The sequence below is a fragment of the Anas platyrhynchos genome, chromosome 19, assembly GCF_047663525.1.
Source record: "Anas platyrhynchos isolate ZD024472 breed Pekin duck chromosome 19, IASCAAS_PekinDuck_T2T, whole genome shotgun sequence".
In the NCBI taxonomy this organism is placed as follows: domain Eukaryota; kingdom Metazoa; phylum Chordata; class Aves; order Anseriformes; family Anatidae; genus Anas; species Anas platyrhynchos.
Window position 1 is genome coordinate 4,278,035 of NC_092605.1, and position 11,502 is coordinate 4,289,536.

Here is an 11,502-nt window from a genome sequence, read left to right on the forward strand (position 1 = left end):
TCAGTTGGGCAGTGGCTGGAAAGTATTGCCCCGTAGTGGGGTTCTGTGCAAAATAAGCACACGTCCCTTCACCATGTGGTCAACTGAGATCCATATTACAGAGAAATCACCACCATAATTGCTCCCTGTATCAGCTGCCTCAGGAAAAAAAAATAAATTAAATTAAAAATAATAATAATTAAAAAAATCAATGACTGGATTGGAAAGCTGCACTCGGTGACCACTGGGATTAAGTCAGAGAGGATGAGGCCAACTGCAAGGAAAACAAAAGCTCCGAAATACACTGCTGGCCAGCAGAAAACACCATAAAAGAGGAAGCAGTTTACACAAATGACAGTAAATATTAGTTAATCTTTTGTCTCCGTACATGTACACATCCTCCCAAATCCCAAGTCTCTGGAGGGACCTGGACAGTCCAGAGGGTTTGGGTTAAAACCAGTCCGGGTTAATTGTGCAGAATTAGCCAGGTTGGCTAGCCCAGGTCAGACTAAGCCACATCATTTGTGATGTAACGACTTTACTCTGGTCATCGCAGGAAACCAAACTGAAATTAAATCTGTTCAAAATAATTAAAATGCTGTTTCCTTAGAAGGCCAAAGAACAGGTAAGTCAATAACACAGAGGAACTAGAAGCAAAGGTGGAGAAATGCATATAAAAATATATTTATTTTTAAACACTAATTTAAAGTCTAAGGAAAACCATTCATTGTGCACAGTTCCTGGGGTTTCTTTAAACAGGGAAAGAAGATTAAAATATTAATCTCCGCTGATTTCCCTGTGTAGCAGCAAAAATGAGTGTGTCTAGAAAGACTGACCTATGAGAGAAGATTAAAAAGAGCTAAATTTGTATAGCTTGGCTAAGCAACAGCAGCACATGAGGAACGCGCTGGCAGGGTGCAGAAACAGCGAAAGATGGATTATTATTTGGAAAGACAACAGTGTTAGGGGGTGAAAATTAAAGAAAGGTCAAGCAGAACACTAGAAAAGTGTCCTTTAAGACTCTGGCACATTCTTTAAGTAATGAAAGCCATGGTATGCTGAACATATAAGCACGGGGCTGAACTAAGCTAGTGTGAGGACCGTTGGATGCGACTTAAAGCTCTTCTATTCTTGAGTTTCCAAAGCAAATCACCTTTAGAAAAGTGACAACTCAGCTCTCTCTATAAATCATTTCTTCTCCAGCTCGGCACCTGGCAGTCACTGATCATTTCTTAAAATCTTGAGCAAAAAATAAACTGCAAGGAACAGTCCAGCTCTCTGAGGGAATGGACAAGCCAATCTAAAGCATCTTTGTCATCTCTGGTTTCCATGACAGTTGCATAATCAGACATTTATGTAAGTCGAGGTTTCCTCTTTAAATAGCAGGCTGTGATCTCATGCGCACCTACGGGATAACCCATTTGAATGGGGAAGATGTGCCAGTTGTGTAAAACTAGTTTTTTAAGGCTTCCACCTTATTGTTATTTATTCATCATGGCCAATTAGCCTGCAGAGTGCTGCTCACACGTGAGCGACTCTTCTTGCCGTGGCTCAGAAATAGCCACCGTGCCTGGCTCTGATGAATGGCCGGGCTCGGCGCTGGTTCAGACCCTGGTTCAGCGGCCAGGGCTTGCCAAGAGGCAGGGATTTCCTTACCATATCCATCCCACCACCAGCCAGAGCTCCCCCTGGCTCATCCTGGCCAATTTGGGATTTCTGCAGGCTGGAGAAACACACCTGGGGTGGCTCCGCCAGCTTTGGGAAGCGCTGCAGGGGGGCTGAAGGCTCCTCCGAGCTCGTGCCAATGCAGAGCAACAAAAAGCGATGCCAAAAATACGGCTGGCTTCCCAGATCTGATATTAATTGAAATGAAGAAAAGCAGAGCTGCTCTGTGGAATTTCAGTCCTACTCCCACCTAGGTTTGTGTAATGAGATTGAAATGCAAGCAAGAGTAACTGCAAGATAAACCTGCTTAAAAAAATAAATAAAGTTGACTACCTGGAAGAAATGGGACCATCTCAGCATATACAGATATTGTGCCAGACTCCTCAAAACCAGCTCAAAAGCTGCGTCCAGTTAGCAAGCAGTCCTTGCACTAAAAAGCCACCTTTTTAGTACTTTTTTGCACCGCTCTGCATCAGCGCCATACGCAAAAACACCCTGAGACATGGAGAACAGGCAAGAACAGAAACCTGTCGGCTCTGCCAGCTCTTGGGGCCGCTGCCAGCCTCCCAGCGCAGTGCCTCCTCTCAACGACCCTGCCACAAGAGCAGCACAAAGCCTATCACGGCCCATTGTTCCCGCTATCAAACAATCAGCAAAAAATATCTCCGCTTGCTCCTCGGCCTAATCTTCCTCCTCCCACCGAAGCCGATTTAGTGACAAAACAGGGTGGATTGGGGTTTGCAAGCGATTCAATTGGATTTTGCAACCGCAGCGGTATCTCTGAGCGGGCTCCCATGGTCCCGGCCCCCTGCAGCTCCCGTTAGCCTCCATCACCAGGTCTCATTTTGGCCCGGCCATTTGCCCAGATTTTTGGAGGGGGGGTTCGTTTGCTCGTGCAAAGCAACCCCTGTGCTGCACAGAGGCAGCACAACCAACGGCTTAATTGCGGCGAGCGCTGCCGCTCCGTAGAGCTGGCTCTGACGCAGGTTACGTAACGGGATTGTTAATGCTTTTTATATGTTGGCGGAACTGAAATTAAAAGAGGAAATTATTCTCCTGATGCTCAACTCTAATCCCCATCTGTCTGTGTTTTTACTTTTCTGCACTTGCAAAGCTCCCTGATCAAAAGGTCTTGAATAGATTCCAGATTTCCAATTTAGTTTGCTTATGCAACCCAAAATATTATGGCAGTCTTTCTTGGGGGCGATTAAGCATATATTTTCAGTTCCTCCAATTCTCTCAGTTCCAAGAGCACTAAAAATGGCATAAAGCTTTAGCTCATTCCATACCATTAGCACCACAAACAACTCTTTTTTTTTTTTTTTTTTAAGACTTTTTAAAAAGATAGGAATAGCCAACAGCTTTGCAGAGAAGGAATATGTGCTGAAAAAATGCGATTTGTTAAATGTCCCCTGCGCCTTGGCAGAAAAGCAGGCAGTCTACACCGATAGAGCTGCTCAGCCAAGGCAAACAACAGGGGATGAACAGACGCGGGGCTGTGCCGTGACCAAGCAGGGCAGATCCCTGAATCCACACAGCTTGAGAGCTCTTTGGATCGAGACTCTTGCTTTTTGTCCCATGGTGAGGACGGGCTTCAGCTGCACTGCTGGGAACAGGTCTGATCTTTCTTGTGGTTTGGACAGTGCTTGGATCACCCCCATCTGAAAACTGGCACTGACTGCTTTGATTGATTTACTCCTTCTTCCTTCCCATCCTCAGCCCTTCACCTGGTGCTAGGACGATGCAACCACCAGCAGGTTTTGTTTGGGGTAACAAGGAGAGAGCTTACACTGGAAAACACGGTTTTCACTCAAAGCAGCAGCGAATGAGCCCAAAGCATCACGGCAACACCCCCACCCCACTGCCTGGGATGGTGGCACCCCTTCTGGCCCCTGTCCCTGTGCTCACAGCAGCTGCTAAAAAACTGCACCAAGGCGCAGCCCTGGTCCAGAAATCCAAAAGGCAGTTTGTCCAAATTTGGGTTGAGGAAGCTGTTATTTAAGGCTCTTGCTGAATCCCAGAAAATACCGATTTCTGGCTCAGCCAGGGCTTGGAGCCTTTCTGCTTTCCAGGATAATTTGATCTGAGAGTCTGAGTGCTGTCAGTCTTACATGTTTCAGAGAAACTCAGCACTTGAGATGCCCAGGAACCAATTAGGCAATGGCAGAAGAAGCAACGCAGACCCCAAGCTGCCCACTTTGTGTTGGGATTCACTTCAGACCATTTCTGCTGCCTATTTTGATCAGCTGCCAACCTTTTCCCAAGAAGCATTCAGACTGAATTTTCCCTCCAATGATGCCTGGTCTTAAACACACAGCTGACAGGCACGCTTGAAACCTTAAAACAGAAAGGGTATTTTAAAAATTGCCACCGAATTTCAGAAATTGCCACCACAAGACCCATGCAGCAAAAGGAACAGCGGCTTGTGTGGCTCAGACGTACTCAGCAAAGTGGCTCCACTCGAATCACACGAGCCATTTATTATCTGTGTTTCAGCAACACCCACAGGCTTTGGGGACCTGCACTCTGTGTGTGCAACAACAGCTAAATATAGCACAAGCGACACTCGGTGCAACCACAAAGCATCACTCACTTGAAAATCATCGCTCCCTTCACTGCCCTGGAAATCGTCCCTGCAGCCCCAAAACAGGGAGGATGCTGTGGGACAGCCTGTGCTACCAGGGGATGGGCTGCTTTCACTTTACAAAGATTCCCTAAAATATCCTATTGCTGGTAATGTTTTTAGCAGCAGGACAGCTCCAGCAGTGCTAGGAAGGCGTGAGGGTAATCATCCACCAGAGCTGGTCCGGTTCCAGTTCTGGGGAGCAGCGAAGCATATGCTAAAAATCCCTTGTCTCCATGGTTAAAGCTAAGCAAGTTGAAATGCTTTGCTGGGCAGAGGTGGACTCGAGGACACACCTCACTCTAGGTGGGCACCTAACGAGCTGGTGGAATTAAAGGGAAGGTAACCAAGTGCTTACATTTCTTGCTGAACTGGGGCTCCAGCGCTACTCAGCCCCCCATCCTCTTAAGCAAGGCATTTTTCACGGACATTTAATTCGACCACATACTCAGAAAATACCATCAAAAATAAAAAGTTAAAGAGCTGGGAGCCTTTGGAGAACTGAAATAAATAAATAAGCAACCTGGGGAAATCATTAAACTGAACAAACCGGCAGCAAGCCTTAAAAAGGAACTCCGGCTTACGCTAGCTCAGCGTTTGCACGTAGATGAAAGATGCTTCAGCCCCGGGGACCTGATCCATGCCGGCTACTCCGCACCCTGTGCCACAAACCCTGCGGGGAGGTGGGATGAGTTCGCCTTCACACCTGTGTCCTTCACCCTTCAGCCCCCCGAGAAAGGGAGGCAGCACACCAGAGGCTGACGTGCTCGAGGCCAGCCCGCACGGCGCGGGAGAGGCCCTGATCAAATGTTGCTGCTCTCAGCGGCGAGCGCCCTGCTTATAAATAACGCCAGATCCGGTTACTCCGTGACCTTCGCTTCTCAGCCCCAGCGAAGCAAAGCTTGTCCTGCCCACACCTCCTCCCCAGGGGAGCAGCCCTGTGTTTTAGGGCTCCCACCCCAATGTGGGGTGACGGCGATGCTCCCATGGTGAACCAGTGCCCCAGAAGCCACCACGGGGCAGCAAGGCGGGGGTCTTTGGGGTGCTTTGCTGTGAGCTGGGCACCTGGGGGGTCAGCCAGAGTGGAAAAGATTTGGTAAATGGGGTTAGTGCCTTCCCGGCACCTTAGCACAAAGTAGTCAGATTTAGATGGAGTCTGCATAAAATGGAGCTGCACTTTGCAAATCCATTAAAAAAAAAAAAAAAAAAAAGCTTTTTTTTTTTAAAGCTAACCCCCAGATAAAGCGCACACAGCACGCACAGCACATATAGCGTCCTCTCCCCCTCCCCAGACTTTCATCAGGAGATTTCCTGGTTCCTCAGACTTTCAAATCTCCAGCCAGGCTGGCAGCATTTCAGATACGCTGGGGCTGATTCGCAGCTTGGACGCAAAAACTCAGTGACCTGAAACAAAGGGAGACGTGGCTGCTCCAGTGCTCGCCTGAGCCCCAGGCACCCGGGAGGGCCCGGAGCGGCTCCTGCCTGGCCCCAGATCCAAGTGAGGGGCCGAGGAAGGGACACACGGCGAGGACACGTGGAGGGAAAGGGCATCCAGGAAAACGAGCTGCCAGCCCGACACCTGCCCCAGCACACCCACTGCCGTACTGTCATCAGCGCCCCGTGCAGCGTTCCTCAACAGCTGAAGAGGAAAATATAATTTCTTTAGGAGACTTGCGTTTCCTATTAGCTGTAATTGCCCAAATAAATCTCAAGTGCTAGCACAGCTGGTCTTCTGTTGTTTTTTGGGTGTTTTTTTTTTTTTTTTTTTTAAGCTCGCCATAAAGTGTTTACTAGCAGGTTTTTTTGCAAAATTTGATTTCAAAATTTTATTAGATTAACAATGAAAATGAACAGTGTGTGATTGCTTCCCAAGCAATTTGTTGTAAATATTTAAAGGCTGGGGAAAAAAAAAAAAAAAAAGCTATGTTTGGTATCTCTGCACTGCACGGTGCATTTCTGTCCCTGTGCCGAAGCAACATAAACCCACGGATGTTTTTTCACACAGATGAGTGGGGAAACGTGAACTTTAAGATTTGCTCGGTGCCAGTGTTCCCCAGCGCTGGCTGTAAAGCCCCCAGCTCCCACAAACATTCCTGGCAGAGCAAGGGTTTGGAGAAGGCGAGTGAGCAGAGCCCTGCGCTGCCAGGGACTCGCATACCCGCGGTATCTGGTGTTATTTACTTCCTCGCGGCACTCGTCAGCTCCGCTAATAGCTGAGCAAAACACTCGAGTACATTTTCATGTTTGCCACTGCAGGAAAATCCCATTTTGAAGACACAGGGGTATCTCATGGGAAAGCTTGTGAGAAACGTGCTGGCTCGAGACAGCCCTGCTTATTTTGGGATACAACACCAGCAGCTCAGTAACTCTTTCTGTACAGGGTGCGGGCTTAAACAGGTCCCCGGTAATCCGCTGGCTGTCTTCCCTGCAGCATCCAAATCCAATGAGCAAATGCTAGGCAATAAACTCCTGAGTAAATGGAAAAGCGAAATATCCAAAAAAAGAAAAAAGCTCCCTGCCAGCTCTTGAGGGATTACAGCTTCGCCTCGGTTCTGAAACGCTTCTTGTGACACTGCCAATGCCCAGGGATGTTAAATTGGAAAGACAGATAGGCCTTTTAATAGTTTAAGGAAAAGAGGCAGAAATTCTCTTCCCTTATTTGAACTCCTCATTCAAGCGATAATTCCTCATTGAGGGAATAATATAGATATATTTTAATTGAAGGCTGTGAGCACACTGTAGGTTTCAGCTGATGTTTCTTCTAGTCAGGGCTTTAGCAATCTGCCTATTTCAGGAACAAAAGCGCCGGGCGAAACCGGGGTTGCCGGGCATTGATTTGGACACGCAGGTTTCAGAACCGGGCTGTTTGGCTGCCCTGAGTCACCGCCGGGCTCAGCCCGAAGCTGGGTGGTGCTGCAGCCGTGCCTACATTTACTGCCCCTGTGCACGCTCTGCTCATGCTTCAGGCACAAACCCTTCCTCGTGCCTCGGGCACAAACCCTTCCTCGAGGGGCTCTGAGCACCTGCACAGCCTCCAGCCGTGGTAACGTCGAGCTGCTGCTGGACATCAAGCGGCCATCGAGGTACAAACCCGCAGCGTTTGCTCTTGCGACTTTAAAGCCATCCTAAATAGCGAGACCGCCGGTGCTATTTGGGACCTCAGAGGGAATCCCAGCTCACCCCTAAAGTATTTTCCTCCCTCGCTCGCCCTGACCACCCCGTGACCCCAGGCTGATCCAGCAGGGCTTTGCCAAGGTGGTTGCCAGCAGAGCGCTCCCGCAGTTGTTGCTGCCTGCCCAGAGAGCAGCGATCGCCTGGGGCTCCCCGGGAAGGGACAGCGGCTTCCACCCCCAAAAATAATGCAGGATCCAAGCTGGATGTGACCATGCTCGTTGGCTAATCCATATTACTGTTTTAAAACCATAATGACATCAAACAAACAAGAAGACAACCCAAATCGCTATTTAATGGAAACCTTACTCTGGGTATTTTTCATTCTTATTTTGTTTTCCATTTCATTCTCCTGTTTTCCTCCAAAATAATGATATTCCAGGTCAGACTGTGACTGCTGGAAATACTACGTGACAATATTGCAGGTAATTTGAAAACACTTCAGAAAATAAATAAATAAATAAATAAAGCACTATATAGGACATCAAAGAAAGCTGTGAACCTTCCCATCAAAAAGCCTCTCTTTATTTTTCCCCCTGCACCCCCCATCCTCCTAAGCCCACCTGCCTCACCCAGCACAGAGCTGAGCGGTGCAGCCCCACGGAGAGCTACAAGCTTCGCTCCCCTGCGGGCACCGGCAGAGCTGCAGCTGCTCCGGGGACTTTTCACAGACTGGATCAGGCCTCTAGAGCAAAACCCAATGGGCAGTACCCAGGCAAAATCTGATCTTTCCATAGGAAAGGCGCTGACCCCTCCAGTCACCAGTTACAGCACAGACGCAGGCAGGGGCAGCCCAAAAACCCGCCTGCCCCTTCCTGCTGTAACAGGACTTATCAAGAATAGATAAAATGGAAAAAAATCCCATCCATAACAAACTTTTCCTTTCTTCTGGAGTTAATTTTCAACACCTTTTGCTGTTGGTTTTTTTTTGTTGTTTGTTTGTTTTTTAATTGCTTGATAGCAAAGTCTGAAGCCTGAAAAAAGTGTATGTCTTTAGGATCATTTGGCTGTAATCTGGTAGCACTGTGGGTCTATCAAAAACAACAGAAACCGTTATTTGTGTTTTTCTGTGTTCACAGGAAAAAAATTATACACTTAGATAAACTGAACCATTCTCTTTGAACTTTTCCTTTGTTTGAATTAAATACTCTGGAAGCCAGCACGTTAATCACACTGCAAAATGCACCGAGTTAGTGAGCTCCGATTTTTTGTTTTAATGAGCAAGTGTTCCTTGTGATAACTTGGGGAATTATACTTTCTGAATGGTGGGAAAATACACAATTATGTCACATGCCACCAAACTAAACACACTATTCAGGAAATATGGATTTTTTTTCCCCCCCAAAAAATCTTTTTCTTTGCTTCTATACCGGAGAACTTCAGTTGGGGATTATAATTCCTTTCAAAGTATTCTTTCTTAACAATATTGCTGCTATTCATGTTTCTTTTACAGCATTTTCTGAATTGTTCTAGGTATTTGGATCTCTATTTTGGGAAAACGGATTTTTCTCTCCAGAGTAACACTCTATCTTAAAACCCTTTCTGTTGGGAAGAGGTTCTCTCAACACAACTCTTAATGCCTGGTGCCGCAGTTAACCACCTTGCTGTGTTTCCAAGGATAATCGCTGTTCCTCAAAGAGTAAATCACTCATTTCAATTATTGGCCAAGTGTCTGGTGGGATGCAGATTGGCTTCTCTTGAGTTTTACATGCATGACATGAGCCTCTGCACCACAAAGGCAACCCGAACATCGCAGAAGACTCATGCCACCTGCACCCTAGTCCAGGTCCCCATGGATGCCGAAGCCCCAGTGGGCAGCAAGGTTGGGTCAGGGCTGCAGGAGGGAGCACAGCCCCTTTTGCAAAGCTTCGTGGTGCACCAGCTGGCACAGTTTGGCTTTGAACCTCTCGGATTCAACTTTTCTGCAAAATTTATTTTGATGGGGATTTTTCTTGTTGCAACAAAAAAGCCATGCCAGCTTCAGGAAAAGCAAAGCCATTCCAATCAGGGGAGAAAATGTGCAGATTGCAAAACATGGCAAGTTTTTAAGGATGGAACGAGCCCAGATGGATTCTCCTGTTTCATTTGCCAGGAGGAGGAGTGACTCAGAGCTCGTGCGTTTTATGGGAAGTGCTTGGCACGCTGCCGCGGCTGGGGGCCCCAGGGACAGGACCAGGGCCAGAGGGAGATGGCAGAGCCCCCAGCCAGCCACCTCTCAATGACTGGAGACCAAAGAACAGGCCCAAATGCGCAGAAGTTGAAGGACAAGCATAGCTTTTGTTGCTCATTAGAACCGTCTGTTTTTTTCAGAAAACAGCTCCTTGTTTCCTTAGTAACTCCTCTTGGAAGAAGTAAATGCACCTGAGCGTAGCTTAGCAATGCGCAGCGTCTACATACGTTGCCTCATCCATTTCCACCCACTCTCAGCATCTCCATAAGCTTCCATGTCAGCCCTGCCACTGCTCGGTACAGGGTCTGATCACCAGAGGAGCAGGAGCAGCTCGAGCCCGAGCAGCCCGTTAACCAAAATCGTAGCAAAGAACAGAAATAAACCCGCACCAGTCACCACTGCAAATGTTGCTCCCAAGGGACGGGAGAAATTGTACGCCGAGATGTACGCGCATAAGGCTGCCTACGCCTCTGTGTGGGAAGGGGTTTAATGGGGAGCCGAGAAAGAGCCTGCATGTAGGAGGAGAAGAGAGCAGATGTTAGCAGCGCCTTTTTGTTTTCCTGGATGGCATGGCAGAGGGAGATCGAAGGAAAGCTCCTCTTGTGCAGAAACAGGAGCTCGAGGAGATGGCTGTGGGATGTAGCAAGGCTTTGGCCGTGTGGCCAGGTCAGGCTCAGGGGCTCTGGCACCAGCAGCAGCCACCAGAGGACTGGAGACCATGCACGGCCCTTCGCAGAGCGCCAAGCACAGCATGTGCCATGCTCTGAGGTGTCAGACTTGGAAGTGACTTCTTCTTGGGCTTATGCAAGGGCTTCCCCTCACCCTGACCCAGGCAGCTGGAGGTGGTCACAAACGCCCAGACCTTTTATAACCAACGCCTGGTGGGGTCGTCGATCAGAAACCCACTGCCAGTTTTCAGAGTACCCTGATGGCTTCAGTTCCACTGCAGAAACACACCAGTGACTTTCCAAAGACTCATCCCTCCCTACAAAACAGCCACGTGCAATGGAAGTACCCACAAATCGCCGTGCGGTGCCCGAGGCAGGGAAGTGCTGCACAGCGCACATTCGATGCTCACACCGTGCTGCCGGGCTGTATCCCCAGGCTGAACACCCGGCATCATGTGCCAGCCCCATTTCATAACCCACAACACAAATGTCTGGTGGAGGGCAGTGTCTGGTGAGCTGCAGGCACACCCTGCCCCAGGAGAAGGGGCTGGCAGCTTAGGGAAAACACCAAAATTGGCCCAGAACAGGACCGAGCTGCAGCCGAGCTTCTCGGTGCCCCCGTAATGGGTGCCTATCTTGGAGGGAGGCTGGGGCTGCTGCATAAATGCCTGGTTGCCAGACACAGAGGCCATTTAGGTGTCATGCTAATTGCCCTGCCCATGCTTTTATATATAATTTCCTTTAACTGCAGCTCAGCTGCCCCATGGGTTCAGTGCAGCGCCTGGTCCCAGCCGCATCCGCGCCCTGCCGGTCGTTGCTCTTCTTCCTTTGCAAGGCACAGATACAGGGCCCCTTTAAAGCCTGCATGAATGAGCCTCTCATAAATTCCATATTGGAGAAACTCTGGCTGTATCCTTTGGTCATGAAAAGAAATTAAAGCTGCATATAACATTCAGTACCCTGTAATCCCTCCGCACAGCCTTGTGCCTGCATAAATCAGAGCCTCTCATGAATATTGCACTGTACCTGCAGCTGCCTGACCCACATGGTTAAAAAAGATAAATAAAATGAAAACAAAGCGGCAGTCACGTAAAGGCTTCACAAACAGCACCTGCTTTCTGAGAGCCTGAAAGGTCACAAAACGCAACCTGAGAAGCACACAGCTTTCAGAGCCTTAAAAGGAGGGGAGAGCGTGTTTGCTCTTCCTCTCATGCAGCAGAGAAGGA